We start from the raw sequence: 21929 nt of genomic DNA, 5'->3' as shown, positions 1-21929 counted from the left end.
CCAAGCCTGATGAGGAACGGTTGAAGGAGTTGGGCATGTTTAGCCTGGAAAAGAGGAGATATGAGAGCCATCTTCAAGTATCTACAGGGCTGCCGCGTGGGAGATGGAGCAAGCTTGTTTCCTCCTGGTCTGGAGGGGAGGACTCGAACCCGTGGCTTCAAGTTACATGAAAGAAGATTCCAGGAAGAACTTTCTGGTGGCAAGAGCTGTTCAACAGTAGAACGGACATCCTTGGAAGATGGTGGACGATGGAGGTTTCTGCTTTGCAGGTTGTACTAAATGAGACATGTAAAGGTAAAGGGACCCCTGACCATTAGGTCCAGTCGTGGCCGACTCTGGGGTTGCGGCGCTCATCTCACTTTACTGGCCGAGGGAGCCGGCGTACAGCTTCCGGGTCATGTGGCCAGCAGGACGAAGCCGCTTTGGGCGAAACCAGAGCAGCGCATGGAAACGCCGTTTATCTTCCCGCCAGAGTGGTACCTATTTATCTACTTGCACTTTGGCGTGCTTTCGAACTGCTAGGTTGGCAGGAGCAGGGACCGAGCAATGGGAGCTCACCCCGTGGTGGGGATTCGAACCGCCGACCTTCTGATCAGCAAGTCCTAGGCTCTGTGTACCCGCCTTGTACTAGAGACCAATTGGGGTCTCTCTTAAGCCAAGAGAGAGAGAAAGATCAAGCACCCTCAGTGTGGTATAGACAGCCCAATGGCTTGACTCTGTACCCATGGAAAAAGGCAGTCTGCTTTGTTTGTTTGCAACGATAAAACAGACTATAGTTTCGCTTGCAAACAAAAAACAGTATGTTTTATCATCACAACAACCCTGTGAGCTAGGCTTCATTCTGCAGGGTGGTCGCTTTTCCCAAACTGAGAATTTTCCGGACATTTCCCCAAGCTGTTAATTTTTCCGGAGGAGGGGGGAGGAATCAATGTCATAATTAACAAAGAATGGGTTCCAACCGCACAAACAATAATACGCAAAGCCTTCCCCCCCCCCCGTCCCCATAGCTTTTAGCTTTGTTTACAAAATGCAAGTAAAGTAAACATGCTAAATGAGATGGCTCTCTAGGGCATCAGAAAATGTCTCGATGCAAGCTGAATTTTTTCCGACGCTAATTGCCCAGACAAAAAACTAATTCAGCTTTTTTAGGGGGGTGGGGGAGAGAAGCCATATTACAGGGCAGATTAGACTACTTTGAGAGCCAGGCTCAGCCAAGATCAAATTAGCGAAGGGATAGGTAAAAGGTAAAGGGACACCTGACCATAATGTCCAGTCGTGACCGACTCTGGGGTTGCGGCGCTCATCTCGCTTTATTGGCCGAGGGAGCCGGCGTACAACCTCCGGGTCATGTGGCCAGCAGGACTAAGCCACTTCTGGCGAACCAGAGCAGCGCACGGAAACGCTGTTTACCTTCCTGCTGGAGCTGTACCTATTTATCTACTTGCACTTTGACATGCTTTCGAACTGCTAGGTGGGCAGGAGCAGGGACCGAGCAACGGGAGCTCACCCCGTCACGGGGATTTGAACTGCTGACCTTCTGATCGGCAAGTCCTAGGGTCTGTGATTTAATCCACAGTGCCACCCGCATCCCAGCGAAGGGATCTTCATACCTACATGAAGATTTGAACCCAGGCCCTGACCTACTGCCCTAACCACTGTCTGAGACAGTGCATAGTAATCCGAGTACGGTAAATCCAAGATTGCTCAAGGAAGTGAGCCAAAGCCTATGCTAAAGGAAGGTGAAAGGATGGTATCGCCTTTGCCAAGACGATGGTCATGTGGTCCCCCAAAAAGGTGGTTATATTGTTTATGTGTTGCTGCCACTGTAGCCAGAATTCTGTACGCGAACAAATGGGAAGTAGTTGCAACGAAAGAGGACTTTAAAATGATTGGACTACAGTGGTACCTCGGAAGTCGAACGGAATCTGTTCCAGAAGTCCGTTCGACTTCCAAAATGTTCAGAAACCAAGGCGCGGCTTCCGATTGGCTGCAGGAGGCAGAGCTGGCAATGAGTCCAACCAGAAAGCAACGGAGGAAGGTGAACGATACTAGAAGACATCTGAAGGCAGCTCTGTTTAGGGAAGCTTTTAATGTTTGATGGATTACTGTATTTAAATATTTTGTTGGAAGCTGCCCAGAGTGGCTGGGGAAGCCCAGCCAGATGGGCGGGGTATAAATTATTATTGTTGTTGTTGTTGTTGTTATGTCATGTAATTATTTTATAAGGCTGCATGCTCATGCAACAGATTGTCTGGGAGCAACCTAAGATTCTAGTCCACGGGTCAGCAAACTTTTTCAGCAGGGGGCCGGTCCACTGTCCGTCAGACCTTGTGGGGGGCCAGGCTATATTTTTTGGGAGGGGGGAATGAACGAATTCCTATGCACCCCAAATAAGATGCGTTTTAAATAAAAGCACACATTCCACTCATGCATAAACACCAGGCAGGCCCCACAAATAACCCACAGATGCATTTTAAATAAAAGGACACATTCTACTCATGTGAAAACACGCTGATTCCCGGATCGTCCGCGGGCCGGATTGAGAAGGCGATTGCGCCAGATCTGGCCCCCGGGGCCTTAGTTTGCCTACCTATGTTTTAGTCCTCATGAGTGATTCAGAAGCTGTCTTAGACGGAGTCAGATTGTTGGTCCTGGTGACTGCTTTCTAGAGATGCTGAGATGAAAATCACTACCTCTTGAGTCACACACACACACACACACACACACACACATATACCGGGCTATGCCCCTCTTCCAGTTTGATCCGCAATGGCACTCCACACATGGGCGCCTCCTCGTGTGCGAATCTCCCCACTCTGTCACCCTGGACATGTGGGGCGTTTGGCGGTCAGAGCAGGAGCGCAGGAATGTCCTCGGAGCTCCTTTCTCCCCCCACGAACTTTGCCCCTGATGTGCAACCCATTTTAACGCCCCTCATCAGAAGCAGGGAACCCCCCCCACCATCCTCATCAAACCCCAAACCTCTCCCCCCCCCAAACTCAACAAGAACGCGCGCCCCAAACAAAACTAGTCGGTGTCGCAAACTATAGAAGGCAACGCCTCGGTCCTCCCCAATAAAATATTTGAGGGTGCCGGGGGGCCCCAAAGTTAACGGGGATTGCCGTTCCAATGGTGCGCGTGCACCATATCATGCAGGGCTGGGCTTAACTGCCCCCCCCAAAAAATATTTTATTCAAGTTGCAAACAGAACCGTTCTCACATATACAACTCTCGGGGAACCGGGGGAGGTGTCACCCATTTTGCAAATCTCTCCCAGCAGCACCGAGGGGGGTGGGCATACCAGAGGCTCTCGGAGCAACATGTGAGAAAGCTTAACCCACCCCCCCTCCTAAAAATTAGCAGGGGGAGGAAGCATGAAGAGGAACAAAGAGACCCCTCTGGATCTGCCTTGCCCAGCTATGCGCTGCGTTTGACTGCTCCAGGGCTCGGGGGCGCGCGAACCGGGGCCACCAAGGGGAATAGGGGTGTGGGTGCGGCACCCCCAGAGCAATCTAAGGTAGGCAGGGCATGCAGGAACTCCACGCAAGCGAGCAACACAAACACACGCACACGCCGGCACAAGAGTTCCCCGCGCAATGAATGGGAGCCGTGCGCCAGGGCGCACGACGCGCATCCAGATGGACTTGCACGGGGGAAGCGGTTGTGTCCCGCCACATCCCCGTTCGAAATCTCCGCTTAGGTCTCCGCGATCACGCCCGGAAGAGAGAGAACCGAATCTACCTCCTTGTCAATGGTGCAGGGAGGGAGAGGACGAGAGAGGGAGGCTGGCTTTTTAAAAAATAAAATTATATATTTTTTTGAAAGCAGACAGACTCACTCCTGCGATCCGGGACAAGAAGACGGAAAATTCCGCTTTCGAGCCCGAGGTTTCCTTTTTAGGTGTCCGTGGGAAACTCTTCCGAAGCCCCCTTACAAAGTTTTGAGTAGTTGGGGGGGGGGTGAGAGAATTGTGCTTTCTTGTCATTCCCAAAAGCACCCCCAACTCATCCCCCAAAAGTGGAGAGAACGGGATCTCGAGGGCGGGGGTCTCTTGCTAGCCTTCTCCTAGGTGGGATCGAGGAAGAAAGACTATGGACTGAGGAATGTCAGAAGTGAACAAAGAAAACGGGGGGGGGGCGCAGAGAGAAGGGAGAGGGGCGACAAAGGACGGCGCAGCAAAGGAAACGCACCCGCCCCATTTGCAAAAGTCACTGGAATAGTTTTCCTGGCGGGTGTCCGTCTCGTCCCCCCTCCGCCGCCAACAACCCCCCCCCCAACCCAAAACCATTGCAGTAATCTGGAGCGATGTTTTAAACAAAAAAGAATAGATAGAAGTTTTACAGATACCTTCTTGGTCCTAGAATTCCAAAGATGAGCCGTGGATTTCTTTGTTTAAGTTCTGAGCCGGGCAGGAGGGGGGGGGGAGAAAGAGAGGGGGGAATCGCAGCCTTTTTGGAGAAAAGGAGGAGAGAGACCTCCAAATCGGGCAGGGGGAGGTCCTTGCAGCTTGAGAAGGGGTGCTGGGTGGGGAGGAGGGAGAAGAGGAGGGGGCAGAGAGGGAGGAAGACTGCATTCTTCAGCCAAAAGTTTTTAACTTCAAGGCTTGGTTGAAGGCAGTGGGGGGGGGCATAAGGTGGAGGGGTTTAGCCGGTGGTTGTGGGCTTTCAAAAGCAGGGGCTGCCGTCTCCCTAATGTCTCCTTGGCCCCCTGGTTCTGTTGGGCCTGGAGACCCCGGAAAGCCGCCTGCCTCCTTCCCTCCTTCATCCCCCCCCCCCAATTTCCCCTCCCCAGGACAGCTCCTCGACTCCCAGGCGTGAAAGGCTGTGGGTGGCAGAGGGGGAAAATTAATAACACATCCCTCGACTTCAAAGGGCCTTGCAGTGGGAAGAAGGAGAGAGGAATGAATGAAAGACGAGAGAAAGCCAATTTGGCCTGTCTATTGTTCCCCTTAAATGGGTAAAGGGAAAGTCTGGTGGGCGGTGGCGAAACCCCCACCGCCTGCCTGCGTTCCCAAGGCCGGAGAGGAGGTTTTTCCTAAGCAGTTGGGAACTTTTCGTGGGCGCCAGCCTCAGGGTTCCACAAAGCTCTTCATCAGGCGAAAGCGTTTTGTGAAACCAGGAAGTTTGTGCACTATACTGCCGACCTACATAAAAAAGGTAAAGGGACCCCCGACCATTAGGTCCAGTCGTGACCGACTCTGGGGTTGCGGCGCTCATCTCGCTTTATTGTCCAAGGGAGCCGGCATACAGCTTCCGGGTCATGTGGCCAGCAGGACTAAGCCGCTTCTGGCGAACCAGAGCAGCACACGGAAACGCCGTTTACCTTCCCGTCGGAGTGGTACCTATTTATCTACTTGCACTTTGACGTGCTTTTGAACTGCTATGTTGGCAGGAGCAGGGACCGAGCAATGGGAGCTCACCCCGTCGCGGGGACTCGAACTGCCGATCTTCTGATCAGCAAGTCCTAGGCTCTGTGGTTTAACCCACAGCGCCACCCGCGTCCCTTAAGTTTGCGCACTCTGCCACTGACCTACATAGACTGGCATTAAACAATACCTGGAGGAACTAGGAGGAGGAGCTCTCGCTATGAGCTATGATCTGTGTTCCCTAAAAGCAAAGCAATTTTCTAGTCCTCATGGGTCTGAATCGAAGCGCCTAAATGGGAACAGTATGCTAAGTCGGGTCACTGGTTCCAGGACTGTCTACGAGGGTTTCCCAAACTTGTCTAAGAGGGTTTTGTAAACTTGGGTCTCAGCTGTTTTCGGACCACAGTTCCCAGCGTCCCTGGTCCCTGGTTCTGCTAGCTAGGGATGAGGGGACTTGTAGTTCCCCAAAACAACTGGACCCCCAAGTTTGGGAAACTCTTGTCTACGACAACTGGCACAACAATGCTGTAGAACTGAGTGTTAGAGGCCATGGGGAACCCTGAACTTTAGCTGTCCAAAGTCTGCCGCGGTTTGCATGCAGTCACCGGCATTGCCAGTGACATAGTGTGGGTTGCTAGTGCCTGTTGGCTTGACATAGCGTGGGTTGCCAGTGCCCAGGAGCCAGATTTGGCTGAGATTCTGCCATTCCGGGCGGTTGGACTAGAGAACTCTTTATGCCCCTTCCATCTCCGCGATTCTATGATGGGAGGAAAATCTGATACAATTTGCATCCCATACAGGACGTGGGTGGCGCTGGGACGTGGGTGGTGCTGTGGGTTAAACCACAGAGCCTAGGACTTGCCGATCAGAAGGTCGGCGGTTCGAATCCCCGCAATGACGGGGTGAGCTCCCATTGCTCGGTCCCTGCTCCTGCCAACCTAGCAGTTCGAAAGCACGTCAAAGTGCAAGTAGATAAATAGGTACCGCTCTGGCAGGAAGGTAAACGGCGTTTCCGTGTGCTGCTCTGGTTCGCCAGAAGCGGCTTAGTTCTGCTGGCCACATGACCCGGAAGCTGTACGCCGGCTCCCTCGGCCAGTAAAGCGAGATGAGCGCCGCAACCCCAGAGCTGGCCACGACTGGACCTAATGGTCAGGGGTCCCTTCACCATTTTACAGTTTGCTTGCATTTCCTAAAACCCCCTGTGAACAAAAATTCAGCCATGGTTTTTTCCCCTAATTCCGCCTTTCCCGAATTTTGCAATTCAGGTCTCAAAGCCAAGCCGCGGGTCTCTAATTTGCAGAAAGATGTGGGAATGCCGAGGCCAGAATCCCTGAGGAAAACCCTGAAATGGACGTGTTTGCCTGAACATGTAGATGGCAGAATGGTACGACCGGCTGCTCTGCCACATGGGGAGAAAGAGTTGGTTTTGGGGGGAAGCTTGGAGCAAAGGAAAAGTTTGTGTTCAGGCTCCTTCTCTCTTTGCTAGACACAGTTGGGCAGATGGAAGAGAATCCAGGATCCTGCATGCTCTCAGCCGCAGCCCCAAATCCCCTGCTTCCTGAAAGAATCAGGAATTAAGACTCATCCAAAGAAGGACAGATTTTTTTTTTTATGTATGCTACAACAGCAGCAAGAATACTCATCACGAAATATTGGAAGACACAAGATCTACCCACCTTGGAAGAATGGCAGATGAAAGTGATGGACTATATGGAATTGGCGGAAATGACTGGCAGAATCCGCGACCAGGGAGAAGAGTTGGTGGAAGAAAATTGGAAGAAATTTAAAGACTATCTGCAGAAACACTGTAAAATTAATGAATGTTAAAATGATGCAGGATTGAAATGAGATGGTTTTAGTAACAAAGTTAAAAGAATATGCAAAAAAGGATTGATAATTAGATGACAATATGATGTTCAATATGTTAAGATTTATAATTAAGATAAAAACAAAGAGGGAAAGGATTTGCTGAATTAACTATGTGAACTGGAATACAAAAAAGGGAGGTGTGAGGAGGTCAGGAAACGAGTAATTGAAATATAAGACACGAAAAGATTGGTTTGTTTTTAATTGTTTTCCCCCCCACACATATTTTGTACTTTTTTCTGTATTTTTGTATTTTTTCTTTTTCTTTTTTCTTTTTCTTTTCTTATGTTGTAATTTTCCTTGTTTGTAAAATCTCAATAAATATCTTTTTTTTAAAAAAAGGAATTAAGACTCATTTCCCTCGACGCAATCAGCATTGCAAGAAGGTAGTCCTGGGTGCAAAATGCTTCAGATAAAGACCTTCTTTTGGGGGGGAGCAGGGAGGGGTGACGCAGAATGAGTTGCACCCAGAAAGCCATGGGTGCACTCTGGAGAGCCCACAGACGGGGTGGAGCATGCCGTACGTCTAAAGCACATCACTTCCCACCAAATAACGCTGGGAACTGTAGTTCTCCCCTCACCGAGCCACAATTCCCAGCACCTTTAACAAACGGCTGGACCTAACGGTCAGGGGTAAAGGTAAAGGGGCCCCTGACCATTAGGTCCAGTCGTGGCCGACTCTGGGGTTGCGGGGCTCATCTCGCTTTATTGGCCGAGGGAGCTGGCGTACAGCTTCCGGGTCATGTGGCCAGCAGGACTAAGCCGCTTCTGGAGAACCAGAGCAGTGCACAGAAACGCCGTTTGCCTTCCCGCTGGAGTGGTACCTATTTATCTACTTGCACATGACGTGCTTTCGAACTGCTAGGTTGGCAGGAGCAGGGACCGAGCAACAGGAGCTCACCCCGTCGTGGGGATTCGAACCGCCAACCTTCTGATCGGCAAGCCCTAGGCTCTGTGGTTTAACCCACAGCGCCACCCGCGTCCCTTGACGGTCAGGGGTGCCTTTACCTTTATAGTGCTTTACATGGTCAATGCAGATCAGTGGCAAGCCTTGGTGTCCCGAATTTCAGTGGCACCCTCTGCGACTTTCCCCCTCCTGTGTACGTCTGTTTAACTCAATCAACAATGCAACACAGCCGATCTTTTTATTACCCCATTCCTCCGTCTCATGACCCCCCAGAGCAGCAAACACGTGGTTCCCAGGAGGTCTCCCATCCAGGAACCAACCCATCTGGGACCTGCTTAGCTCCAGCAAGGCTGAAGTGCCTTCAGACCAGATCCTGGGACCAAGTTCCTGCAAGACTCCGAGTGTTGCACAGTGCAGGGGGGGGGACAGGACTATGAACATCTCAACTGCAAAATCTCCCCCTTCTCCTCCTCCTCCTCTCCCCCGGCCTCCTCCATCAAGCACCATCAATCCGGGCCGTTCCACATTAATCTAGCATGAGGTCACTGCCTGGAGAGTCGGAGGGAGCCTGTCTGCGCAGCCTGTCGCTTTCGGGGTCTTTTGCTTTTCCTGTTGGACACAAGCAGAGCCTTTGCCTGGTGCTCGCAGGAAGTCGGATTCCACTGAGCTGGAGAGGGAGCAGCAACATTCGGTCAGGATGCCTTATGAGGAACGGCTAAGGGAGCTGGGCATGTTTAGCCTGGAGAAGAGGAGGTTCAGGGGTGATATGATAGCCATGTTCAAATATAGAAAAGGATGTCACATAGAGGAGGGAGAAAGGTTGTTTTCTGCTGCTCCAGAGAAGCGGACACGGAGCAATGGATCCAAACTACAAGAAAGAAGATTCCACCGAAACATTAGGAAGAACCTCCTGACAGTGAGAGCTGTTTGACAGTGGAATTTGCTGCCAAGGAGTGTGGTGGAGTCTCCTTCTTTGGAGGTCTTTAAGCAGAGGCTTGACAACCATGTCAGGAGTGCTCTGGTGGTGTTTCCTGCTTGGCAGGGGGTTGGACTCGATGGCCCTTGGGGTCTCTTCCAACTCTATGATTCTATGATTTTAGGATCCTGTCTGCCGCCAGGTGAAGCAGGGATGGGGTCTAAGTTCACAAAGGTCCCACTGGCAATTCTGCCCATGGATGTGCTGGTCCAGGGGGGAGGTTACTGTGGGGCGAGGTCCAGGACCTGAGTTGAGGGTCGGCAGACAGTCCTCCTCAGGCGAAGCGGGATCCACAGCGGGAAGCCGGGCAAGGACAGGAACTCTGGGGGAAACAGGACGGGATGCTGGCCGAAACAGCTCTTCGACGACATTGCTCCCGCAACCTGGGACCGGGCTGACTGGCCTTTATCTTCTCTGAGGCCAGGGCAGTCCCGGCCCCCAGGAGACCCGCCTCTCCTGGCCTTAAGGCGAGCACTCCTCCCGGGAGAAACCAGTTCCCTCCGCCTCTCTGCCCTGAGCCTCTGCAGCTCAGGAGAGGCTGAAGGGTTACTGGGCCCAGGGGGAGGCTCACCTGTAGGCACCGAGTCCTCAACCACCTCTGGAGCCAGAGTGGATTCACCTGGTGCCTGCTCCTGAGGATCCGGCACAGGTGCAGGCGCTTCAGAATCAAGGCCCTGCCCCAGTTCAGCCGGCCCTGGAGGGGGGGACTCCTGTGCAGGCTGGGATTCCTCCGGTTCAGCCTCTGAATCGGATTCCCAGGCCATCACAACGGATCTTCCAAGCCGTTGCGAGCCAGAAGATGAAGGTCATCAGCATCTGTGCAAATACAGTGGTTGTTGTTGTTGTTGTTTAGTCGTGTGCGCCTCTTTGTGACTCCCTGGACCAGAGCATGCCAGGCACTCCTGTCTTCCACTGCCTCCCGCAGTTTGGTCAAACTCATGCTGGTAGCTTTGAGAACACTGACCCACCATCTCGTTGTCCCCTTCTCCTTGTGCCCTCTATATTTCCCAACATCAGGGTCTTTTCCAGGGAGTCTTCTCTTCTCATGAGGTGGCCAAAGTCTTGGAGCCTCAGCTTCAGGATCTGTCCTTCCAGTGAGCACTCAGGGCTGATTTCCTTCTGAATGGAGAGGTTTGATCTTCTTGCAGTCCATGGGACTCTCAAGAGTCTCCTCCAGCACCAGAATTCAAAAGCATCCATTCTTCGGCGATCATCCTTCTTTAAGGTCCAGCTCTCACTTCCATACATCACTACTGGGAAAACCATAGCTTTTACTATACGGACCTTTGTTGGCAAGGTGATGTCTCTACTTTACAGTGGTAAATACAGTGGTACCTCAGGTTAAGTACTTAATTCGTTCTGGAGGTCTGTTCTTAACCTGAAGCACCACTTTAGCTAATGGGGCCTCCCACTGCCGCCGCACCGCAATTTCTGTTCTCATCCTGAAGCAAAGTTCTTAACCCGAGGTACTATTTCTGGGTTAGCAGAGTCTGTAACCTGAAGCATCTGTAACCCGAGGTACCACTGTACTGCCCATTTCTACAGCCTATGGAACATGCATGGGGGACCTTAGGGCCACTGTAGAATTTCAAACTTAAATGCCACAACAAGTTACAGAGCCAGAAAAGGCATTGTACAGAGCCATAGCTCAGTGGGGGTTGGACTGAATAATAATAATAATAATAATAATAATAATAATAATAATAATAATAATAATAATTCAGTCTTTATTCCCCAGCCACTCTAGGCGGCTCCCAACAGAATACTAAAAACATGATAAAACATCAAAAGTCAGATATGGTGGCACCTTGGTTCTCGAACTTAATCCATTCCAGGAGTCCGTTCTACTCCCAAAATGGTTCGAAAACCAAGGCGTGGCTTTCGATTGGCTGCAGGAGCATCGGACGTTCGGCTTCCAAAAAACGTTCGCAAACTGGAACACTTACTTCCAGGTTTGCGGCATTGGGGAGCTAGTTTTTTCGGAAGCCATGCCATTGGAGTACCAAGGTACCATTGCAATTGTTTATTCCCTTGACATCTGACGGGAGGGCGTTCCACAGGGCGGGTGCCACCACCAAGAAGACCCTCTGCCTGGTTCCCTGTAACCTCACTTCTCGCAGGGAGGGAACCACCAGAAGGCCCTCGGAGCTGGACCTCAGTGTCTGGGCAGAATGATGGGGGTGGAGATGCTTCTTCAGGTATACTGGGCCGTTTAGGGCTTGAAAGGTCAGCACTAGCACTTTGAATTGTGCTCAGAAATGTCTTGGGAGCCAATGAAGATCTTTCAGGACCAGTGTTATATGGTCTTGGCGGCCACTCTCAGTCACCAGTCTAGCTGCCGCATTCTGAATTAGTGGTACTTGTTCTATACATTTATGCTATTTCTACTGGAGTTAAGTACCACTGGTACATTATTTTCATATACAGTGGTCCCTTGGTTCTCAAACATCTTGGTACTCAAACGACTGAGAGCCAGTGTGGTGTAGTGGTTAAGAGCGGCAGTCTCGTAATCTGGGTAACCGGGTTCGCGTCTCCGCTCCTCCACATGCAGCTGCTGGGTGACCTTGGGCCAGTCATGCTTCTTTGAAGTCTCTCAGCCCCACTCACCTCACAGAGTGTTTGTTGTGGGGGAGGAAGGGAAAGGAGAATGTTAGCCGCTTTGAGACTCCTTAAAGGGAGTGAAAGGCGGGATATCAAATCCAAACTCTTCTTCTTCTTCTTCTTCTTGGAACCCAAACACTGCAAAACCAAAAGTAAGTGTTCTGGTTTGCAGACATTTTTCGGAAGCCAAATGTGCTCTGTTTTGAGTGTTACACTGAGGTCTGTCTGTTTTTGCTATTTATTTTGCGTTTTTGTTTTTGCGACTTTTTCGATTTGTTTTGGGACTGTGTGGAACCCAGTTCAGCTACCAACTGATTGATTGATTGCGTGACTGCAGTACATCTATCATTGCTTCCATTTCATGGATCGGTGGTCTCGTTAGATAGTAAAATTCATGTTAAATGGCTGCTTTAGCGGTTCTTGAGAAAAGTCTGGAATGGATTGATCCATTTTGCATGACTTCCTATGGGAAAGCGCACCTTGGTTTTGGAACGCTTTGGTTTTGGAACGGACTTCCGGAACAGATTAAGTTTGAGAACCGAGGTACCACTGTAGTTTTCTTTCATTGAGGAACATGCTGTAAATTTCAGGTCTGTTTTCCATAGCCTCGTGTGAGAGGCATTTCTGAAGGGATCCAGATTTTGCTGCTGCTTAAATTCACGGGGGGGTGCGTGAAATCCCCCAAACCCAGCCTACGACCCCCCCCCAAGTATCATACCCTAAGGGGGAACTATAGCATATCCCTGCCCTCCTTCTTTGCCAACAAAGGTCCGTATTGTAAAAGCCATGGTTTCCCCAGTAGTGATGTATGGAAGTGAGAGCTGGACCACAAAGAAGGCTGACTGCCGAAGAATGGATGCTTTTGAATTCTGGTGCTGGAGGAGACTCTTGAGAGTCCCATGGACTGCGAGAAGATCAAACCTCTCCATACTGAAGGAAATCAGCCCTGAGTGCTCACTGGAAGGACAGATCGTGAAGCTGAGGCTCCAATACTTTGGCCACCTCATGAGAAGAGAAGACTCCCTGGAAAAGACCCTGATGTTGGGAAAGATGGAGGGCACAAGGAGAAAGGGACGACAGAGGACAAGATGGTTGGACAGTGGTCTCAAAGCTACAAACATGAGCCTGACCAAACTGCGGGAGGCAGTGGAAGACAGGAGTGCCTGGCGTGCTCTGGTCCAGGGGGTCACGAAGAGGCGGACACGACTAAACGACTAAACAACAAAGCCCTCCTTCTGTTACAATTCGAGCACTTGATTCTGACTTCCCAAACTTGGCTTTCACGTTTCTTCTGTGTGTGTTTCCCCCCCTCAAAACCTTTCCCCGCTTTCCTCGCGTTCTGTAGCCAGTTAAGAACATTTGCGTTTGGCCGGCTGCCCCAGAACCCAGCGAGCCCCTGCCCTGGAACTTCTCCCAATGTCAGTTTGCCTCGGGCTGGCCAGAAATAATCTGGATTTAGTTATGCTCTCATCTCTAACTGCCTGCCCCAGCCTGGAAGGAGAAAGTGGCGGCGATCCTCGATTCCTGGGCTTGGAACTGGACGCGAGGCTTAATTCAGGACTTCCCTGGGGATTGCGGGGGGGGGGCTCGTTTCGTCCACGAGATCGTTGGCACCGGCTACTCGCCCTGAATTTGGAAACAGGGAGATTCTTCTCCATCTGTTGATGGGGGGAACGGTTTAATTACTTAGCGGTTGATGCATCTAGTAACCTTCCCCGCATTTTTCATACCCTCCAACATTTCTTCGATGGAAATAGAGACGTCCTATGCAATACCTGAAGGAGCGTCTCCACCCCCATAGTTCTGCCCGGACGCTGAGATCCAGCGCCGAGGGCCTTCTGGTGGTTTCCTCCCTGTGAGAAGCAAAGCTACAGGGAACCAGGCAGAGGGCCTTCTCGGTGGTGGCGCCCGCCCTGTGAAAAGCCCTCCCACCAGATGTCAAAGAGATAAACAACTACCTGACATTCAGGAGACATCTTAAGGCAGCCCTGTTCAGGGACGTTTTTAATGTGTGACATCTTAGTGTATTTTTGGTCTTTGTGGAAGCCGCCCAGAGTGGCTGGGGAAACCCAGCCAGATGGGCGGGGTACAAATAATAAATTATTATTATTATTATTATTATTATTATTATTATTATTATTATTATTATTATTATTATCTCCTCCAACATTTACTGGCTCCCTCGGCCAGTAAAGCGAGATGAGCGCTGAAACCCCAGAGTTGGCCACGACTGGACCTAATGGTCCAACATTTCTCCAATGAAAATAGAGCCGTCTTAATGAAAAGCGGGACATTCCGGGATCAAATCAGAAATCTGGGCAGCTTCTGTAAATCCGGGAGTATCCCTGGGAAATAGGGACACTTAGAGGGTCTACCTTCTTATCTGGGCAAATAAGGTAAAGAGTAAAGGGACTCCTGACCATTAGGTCCAGTCGTGACCGACTCTGGGCTTGCGGCACTCATCTCACTTTATTGGCCGAGGGAGCCGGCTTACAACTTCCGGGTATGTGGCCAGCAGGACTAAGCCGCTTCTGGCGAACCAGAGCAGCGCACGGAAACGCCGTTTACCTTCCCGCCAGAGCGGTACCTATTTATCTACTTGCACTTTGACGTGCTTTCGAACTGCTAGGTTGGCAGGAGCAGGGACTGATCAACGGGAGCTCACCCCGTCATTGCGGGGATTCAAACCGCCGACCTTCTGATCGGCCAGCCCTAGGGTCTGTGGTTTAACTCACAGCGCCACCCGCGTCCCTCACCATTTGGGCAAGTACTAGAGTGCAAAGCATGTGCCATTTTAGCAGATTGAGGATCTGGTCTTGGGACGGGGTTAAGGCCCCCCAATATTGAGGGGATGGGACTTGGCGGGCCTCACTGTGGCAGGTTCCACCAGGCCCTGCCGGGTGTCCCTGCAGCTGCGGCAGACCTCACATCTTCCTACTGCCATGTGGCATAACATGTGTACATTGTGGTCCGAACATTTATCCCCCACCACAACTTTCTGGACACGGCCCAGGAGGAAGGAGCGGGACCGCTGCATAACAGGACCCCCAACTCCCAGCCCTCCTTGAACGGTCCAGAAGGATACCGTGGTCGAGAGGATCAAAAAATTCAGCAGGACCAGGAAACTGTTTTCGTCCCTAGCTGGCCGGAGATCATCGACTAGCGTGACCAAGGCAGTTTCAGTCCCACGGCAAGGCCTGAAGGCCCGATTGGCATGGGTCAAACTTGGCTTACTTCCATGTGTTTGGGTTTGCCTACGAAGACATCTGTTGTGGTCTCAAGAATGGGAGATTTGGAAACAGGCAAATTCAGACCCCACGGAGAATTGGGCACCTGCCCACGGACAATCCATTCAAAGCTTTCCTGCAAAGCGTGCTGCGCTGAATTAATCACAGACAGACGCTGGGTGATTTTATTTATTAAAAGAGAGTGAGCCTTCGCTTTTGTTTCGTAAAGGGAGGGCTCCCAGGCTCCTTACCGCCCCCCCCCCGTGATTTTATCTGCGTCTCCCAAGCTGGTTTTTTTTTTTAAAACGAACCAGATCGCAGCCAAGTGGACCGGTCTGGATCCTTCCCCCACTTGGCTTTGATCTGGACATGGGATCTGGTGTGTGTGCCAAACCAAGTGTGGAAAAAGGAGGGGAGGGGAAGGAGAGAAAGGGAGGGGGGAGAGGTTTGGAATGAAAGGGCTGGCTGGCTGGCTGGCTGCTGCTGCTGCTGTGAGTTATCCATCATTCTTTTCCTGTTCTCTCTCTCTTTCTCCGCCCCCCCCTCCACAACCGCCCTCATACTTTCAGTTTGTTCAATCAGAGCCCCAGACTGAAATCGTTTCGCTGTGGTTTCCCCTCCGTGCCGGAGTCAGATTCCTAGAAAACAAAAGGAATGCGATGTCGCAACACGGTTCTTCAGGAGAGAGGCGAGCCTGCAAGCGGGTGGGGCTGTACCACATGGTGGAACCAGGAGCCAAACTCGGAGCAGGCCCACCGAAACATAAAATCACAGAAGGGGTCCCCAGCGGCCATCTAGTCCAACCCCCTGGAATGTTTCGGAATCACAGCTAAAGTGTGTCCAAAAGATTCTTTTAGGAATATAGGACCGTTCTACTCTCCATTAGGGATGCTGGTGGCGCTGTGGTCTAAACCACAGAGCCTAGGGCTTGCCGATCGGAAGGTCAGAGGTTCGAATCCCTGCAATGACGGGGTGAGTTCCCGTTGCTCGGTCCCTGCTCCTGCCAACCTAGCAGTTCGAAAGCACCTCAGAGTGCAAGTAGATAAATAGGTACCACTCTGGTGGGAAGGTAAATGGTGTTTCCGTGCGCTGCTCTGGTTCGCCAGAAGCGGCTTAGGCCTGCTGGCCACATGACCCGGCAGCTGTACGCCGGCTCCCTCGGTCAATAAAGCGAGATGAGCGCCACAACCCCAGAGTCAACCACGACTGGACCTAATGGTCAGGGGTCCCTTTACCTTTTTACTCAGGAAACTTCTCCCGTGTTTGATCTCTCCATCATGAGGTGGCCATATAGACGTCGTCTGCCTCACCTACCTTGCAGGCTTGTTGTAAAGGGAAAAAAGTGTGCAAGGGGAGGGATCATGTCCAACACTTTCAAGAGATAAATGGGATGAAATAAAATTGTAGCTGTAAGCTGCCTGGAGTCCCTGTCAGGGGAAAGGGCAGACGACGACAACAACAACGGAAACTGTGAGAATGGTCGGGAACATACCAGAGAGTAAATTCTGTTGAATTCAATAGTTCTGAGTAAAAAACATGTTTCAGGTTGCTGTGTAAGGCTGCCTAATCTTGACCCGGTTACCTGGGAGTAAGCTCCACTGAATACAGCGTGACTTCCTTCTGAGTAGACAGCGTAAGCCTCCATTTACAACAGGCATAGGCAAACTCAGCCCTGAAGATGTTTCGAGACTACAATTCCCATCATCCCTGACCACTGGTCCTGTTAGCCATGGGAGTTGCAGTCCTGAAACATCTGGAGGGCCGAGTTTGCCTATGCAAAACACTCCTTTTTTAAAAAACGGCTGTCTGTGGAAGCATTGGTAATGAAAGAATTTGAAGCGTGTTGGTGACATTTTCAAAATTATAGGAAGGGCTTCGTATGCACACAAGCTTCGCCATTTCCTTTCTTTGGTGCAGGGATTTTTTAAAATTTCCAGTAGAAACAGGGCCCCCTCTTTGCACCTAGTAAAGGGACCCCTGACCATTGGGTCCAGTCATGACCGACTCTGGGGTTGGAGCGCTCATCTCACTTTACTGGCCGAGGGAGCCGGCGTACAGCTTCCGGGTCATGTGGCCAGAAGGACGAAGCCGCTTCTGGTGAACCAGAGCAGCGCACGGAAACGCCGTTTATCTTCCCGCCGGAGTGGTACCTATTTATCTACTTGCACTTGACGTGCTTTCAAACTGTTAGGTTGGCAGGAGCAGGGACCGGGCAATGGGAACTCGCCCGTCGCGGGGATTCGAACCGCCAACCTTCTGTTCGGCAAGTCCTAGGCTCTGTGGTTTAACCCACACCTACACCCATTTTAATTGTTCTCCGAAACATGGAGGGGAGGAAAAAACGGGACATCCCGGGATCAGATCAGAAACCGGGATGGCTTCTGTAATTCCGGGGCTGTCCCTGGAAAACCGGGATACTTGGAGGCTGTGGAACTGCGGCCCTTCGGCTAAAAACATGTCTCTCTTCCTTGGTCTGAGGAATGCCAGTCTCAGGGCAGCTGGAGCAGACAGCCATCTGTTTTCTGGGAATGTCGCAGCATGGCTGTGCTTGAAGAGGGTCAAGGGAGAAGAGACGATTCGGGCCCTGAGATGGAGGGGAAATTCCTGGGGGTGGTGGCGTGGAATATCTCTTCCAAGAATTTTTGGCTCTGCTCTAACACCGCCTGGCTAATTACGGCCTGTGGGCCTGTGCTTTTGAGGTGGGAAGATGGAGATCGTGGCCCTTCAAAAGGGCCCTGCACGTCAAAACATGTCTGGCAAACATTAGGGTTTTCTCCTCCTTCTCCCAAGTACCTTTCGTGATGCAAACGGACAATTTTATTGGTATTTGCCTATCAGCCAAACCCCTGTGATGCGATTAAATCTAATGTGTCTTTGATTGCCGCTATGTAAACAGAGCTGTGGTTTTCTCTGTTTTGAGTCGGCAGAGTTTATCGAAACACGCCGCGACCTGCAAATGTTGCACATGACAGGCTCATGGGTGGTGTGGTGAATTGTCTTAATTCTGAAGTCCTCTGCTTTCAACTCATGGAATCCTCTGCCTGCCTCTTGAGCCGGCAACCTACAGCTCAATGGGCAAAGTCGTCTGCCGTAGCTCAGGACAGACTCCGATGTGCCCTGGCTATCTATTGTTGTTGTTGAGTCGTGTAAAGGTAAAGCGACCCCTGACCATTAGATCCAGTCGTGACCAACTCTGGGGTTGCGGCGCTCATCTTGCTTTACTTGCCATGGGACCCGGCGTACAGCTTCCGGGTCATTTAGCCAGCATGACTAAGCCACTTCTGGTGAACCAGAGCAGCACACGGAAATGCTGTTTACCTTCCTGCCGGAGTGGTACCTATTTATCTACTTGCACTTTGATGTGCTTTTGAACTGCTAGGTTGGCAGGAGCAGGGAGCGAGCAACAGGAGCTCACCCCGTCATTGCGGGGATTCGAACCGCCGACCTTCTGATTGGCAAGTCCTAGGCTCTGTGGTTTAATCCACAGCGCCACCCGCATCCCTGCTGAGTCGTTTAGTTGTGTCCAACTCTTCGTGACCCCCTGGACCAGAGCACGCCAGGCCCTCCAGTCTTTCATTGCCTCTTGCAGTTTGGTAAAACTCATGCTGGTAGTTTCGAGAACACTGTCCCACCATCTCGTCCTCCGTCGTCCCCTTCTCCTTGTGCCCTCCATCTTTCCCAGCATCAGGGTCTTATCCAGGGAGTCTTCTCTTCTCATGAGGTGGCCAAAGTCTTGGAGCCTCAGCTTCAGGACCTGTCCTTCCAGTGAGCACTCAGGGCTGAGTTCCTTCAGAATGGAGAGGTTGGATCTTCTTGCAGTCCATGGGATTCTCAAGAGTCTCCTCCAGCACCAGAATTCAAAAGAATCCATAGAAGCTATCAAGCTATCTATAGAGGAGCAGTATAGAACTGAGGAGTTGGAAGGGCCCCCTGTTATATTATGCAAGAGGGAATGAGTCAAAGTATGAGGAAGAGTCAAGGGAGAGGACTGAGGCTGGCTGAACTGCAGAATGCCAAAACAAGGGGCGAAAGGGAAAGAAACTGTGAGGAAGGCCACCAATAAACTCTCTTCCCCATCCATCGGGCCTTTCCAAGTTTGGCTTTGAGCCAGCCTAGCTCCCAGTTTTTATCACAATTGACTTTGGCCTTGAACGGATTGCAAGGTCAGCACGCGAAAGTCCTGTATCCTTGCAAAAAAAGAAGGAGGAGGAAAGGGAAGCCTGGTTTGCATATTATGCAAATCTGCTGCCAATTATGCAAATTGCACGCATTAATTTGTGAGTTTTCCGCCGCTTGCTCCCCACTCCCACCCCTTCTTAGTCCTGCAATCCCTCTGGGAACGCGTTTGTTTCCTTCTCCACCGCGTGAACCAGGTCATCCCAATCTTCCATGTCTACAGCGGCACTGGAATTTTACGGGGGTTATTCATTGACACTGAAATATCCTCGGAGTCGAGAGTGGATTTCATGCTCTTTATTCAGCTCATGGTGGTGAGGAGGAATGGAAGTTACCCCACAATATCTGCTTTATATACATTATTTACGCAATGGGCCACAAGTGATTGGTTAATTCCTAGATTCTCCTGTAGGTAGGCCAATCAGGTTGTGGATTCACTTCCACCTGGAGCGGGATTGGGTGGCTCCTGCGGACCAATCAGACTGCTGCATTCTGGGACCCTATTGTTCTAGGACCAACCAGACTGCTGCATTCTGAATCCTATTGTTCTAGGACCAACCAGACTGCTGCATTCTGGACCCTATTGTTCTAGGACCAATCAGACTGCTGCATTTCGGATCCTATTGTTCTAGGACCAATCAGACTGCTGCATTCTGGACCCTATTGTTCTAGGACCAATCAGACTGCTGCATTCTGGACCCTATTGTTCTAGGACCAATCAGACTGCTGCATTCTGGATCCTATTGTTCTAGGACCAACCAGACTGCTGCATTCTGGACCCTATTGTTCTAGGACCAATCAGACTGCTGCATTTCGGACCCTATTGTTCTAGGACCAATCAGACTGCTGCATTCTGGACCCTATTGTTCTAGGACCAATCAGACTGCTGCATTCTGGACCCTATTGTTCTAGGACCAATCAGACTGCTGCATTCTGAATCCTATTGTTCTAGGACCAACCAGACTGCAGCATTCTGGATCCTATTGTTCTAGGACCAATCAGACTGCTGCATTTCGGATCCTATTGTTCTAGGACCAATCAGACTGCTGCATTTTGGATCCTATTCAACTCAGTACATAACAGACACGGATCAGCAAGGTTGTAAATTCTACTCCCAGTAAAACCATTTGATTGACCTAAGGCCTGTTTAATTTCGATGGGTTTTTGTCTGAGTTTGACTAACATTGCGTACAACACAAACCCTCCAAGTGTCCCTATATTCCAGAAAAACGCCCCATATTTACAGAAGCCGTCTCGGTTTCTGATTTGATCCTGAAATGTCCCACTTTTCCTTAGGACATTCCTATTTTCAAAGGAGAAATGTTGGAGGGCCTGGAGTTATGCAACCCCCGAGCCAAGGAGATAAGTCACTATGCAACGTTTAGAAGACATCTGAAAGTAGCCCTGGATGTGTAAGTTTTTAAATGTTTAATGTTTTATTATGTTTTTTATATATGTTGGAAGCTGCCCAGAATGGCTGGAGCAACCCAGTCAGATGAGTGGGGTATAAATATCATTATTACAACTACTACTAATACTACTACTATTGAATAGGTAATGGTAAAAGGGACCCCTGACCATTAGGTCCAGTCATGACTGACTCTGGGGTTGCGGCACGCATCTCGCTTTATTAGCCGAGGGAGCCGGCGTACAGCTTCCGAGTCATGTGGCCAGCAGGACTAAGCTGCTTCTGGCGAACCAGAGCAGCACACGGAAACGCCGTTTACCTTCCCGCCAGAGTGGTACCTATTGATCTACTTGCACTTGACGTGCTTTCGAACTGCTAGGTTGGCAGGAGCAGGGACCGAGGAACGGGAGCTCACCCCATCGCGGGGATTCGAACCACCGACCTTCTGATTGGCAAGTCCTAGGCTCTGTGGTTTAACCCACAGCACCACCTGCATGCCCTACTATTGAATAGGGACATCCCTATTTTCACAGGAGAAATGTTATAGGATATTCTTCTTTGGCGATCACTCATAGCCACGTAAAAATTGTTTTCCATAAACACGGTCTTAACAGTGAGTCCATGTGACAGTGGAGACCAATTCTGGATCCACACGTCCTTCTACACTGGGGGACATAGGTTTTCCGGGCCAGAGTTGATCCTGGTGAGGGTTTTGCCAAGCGTGCCTTCCTCTTAGCACATTTCTCCCTTGCGTCCTGAGTTTGAGTGTCTTCAAAGCCCACAACACCTTTGGTAAAGGCTGTTCTCCAACTGGAGCACTCGCAGGCCAGTGTTCCCCAGTTGTCGGTGTTTATACTACATTTTTTTAGATTTGCCTTGAGAGAGTCTTTAAACCTCTTTTGTTGACCACCAGCATCACGCTTTTCCATTTTTAAGTTCGGAATAGAGGAGTTGCTTCAGAAGACAATAGTCAGGCATCCACACAACATGGTCCAACAAAGTTGACGTTGAAGAATCATCGCTTTGACACGGGTGATCTTTGTTTCTTCCCAACCCATCGCTCAGATCTCCAGCAGAGGGGAACGACCAGAAGGCTCAGGTGCAAAGTGGCCTGGCGGTTCTACAATTGCCTCGCCCTAACGTTAGTAGAGACACCACCTTACCAACAAAAGTCCGTATAGTAAAAGCTATGGTTTCCCAGTAGTGATGTATGGAAGTGAGAGCTGGACCATAAAGAAGGCTGATCGCTGAAGAATGGATGCTTTTGGATTCTGGTGCTGGAGGAGACTCTTGAGAGTCCCCTGGACTGCAAGAAGATCCAACCTCTCCATTCGGAAGGAAATCAGCCCTCAGTGCTCACTGGAAGGACAGATCCTGAAGCTGAGGCTCCAAGACTTTGGCCT

At 50.7% G+C, this 21929-nt stretch overlaps 1 protein-coding gene across 1 annotated transcript in view; it reads right to left on the bottom strand.

Moving 5' to 3' along the window:
* FBN3 (fibrillin 3) overlaps positions 1-4435 on the bottom strand; it is a 163860-nt gene extending 159425 nt beyond the window's left edge. The window contains 1 exon segment of the mRNA XM_081895332.1: positions 4348-4435. The gene's annotated coding sequence lies outside the window, so the exon portion shown is untranslated.
* Between the last annotated feature and the right edge of the window lie 17494 nt (positions 4436-21929).

The sequence above is a fragment of the Podarcis melisellensis genome (genome assembly GCF_964234715.1).
Source record: "Podarcis melisellensis genome assembly, chromosome: 18".
Classification (NCBI taxonomy): domain Eukaryota; kingdom Metazoa; phylum Chordata; class Lepidosauria; order Squamata; family Lacertidae; genus Podarcis; species Podarcis melisellensis.
Note: the sequence above shows the minus strand (reverse complement) of the source record. Positions and strands in the feature narration are given on the sequence as shown.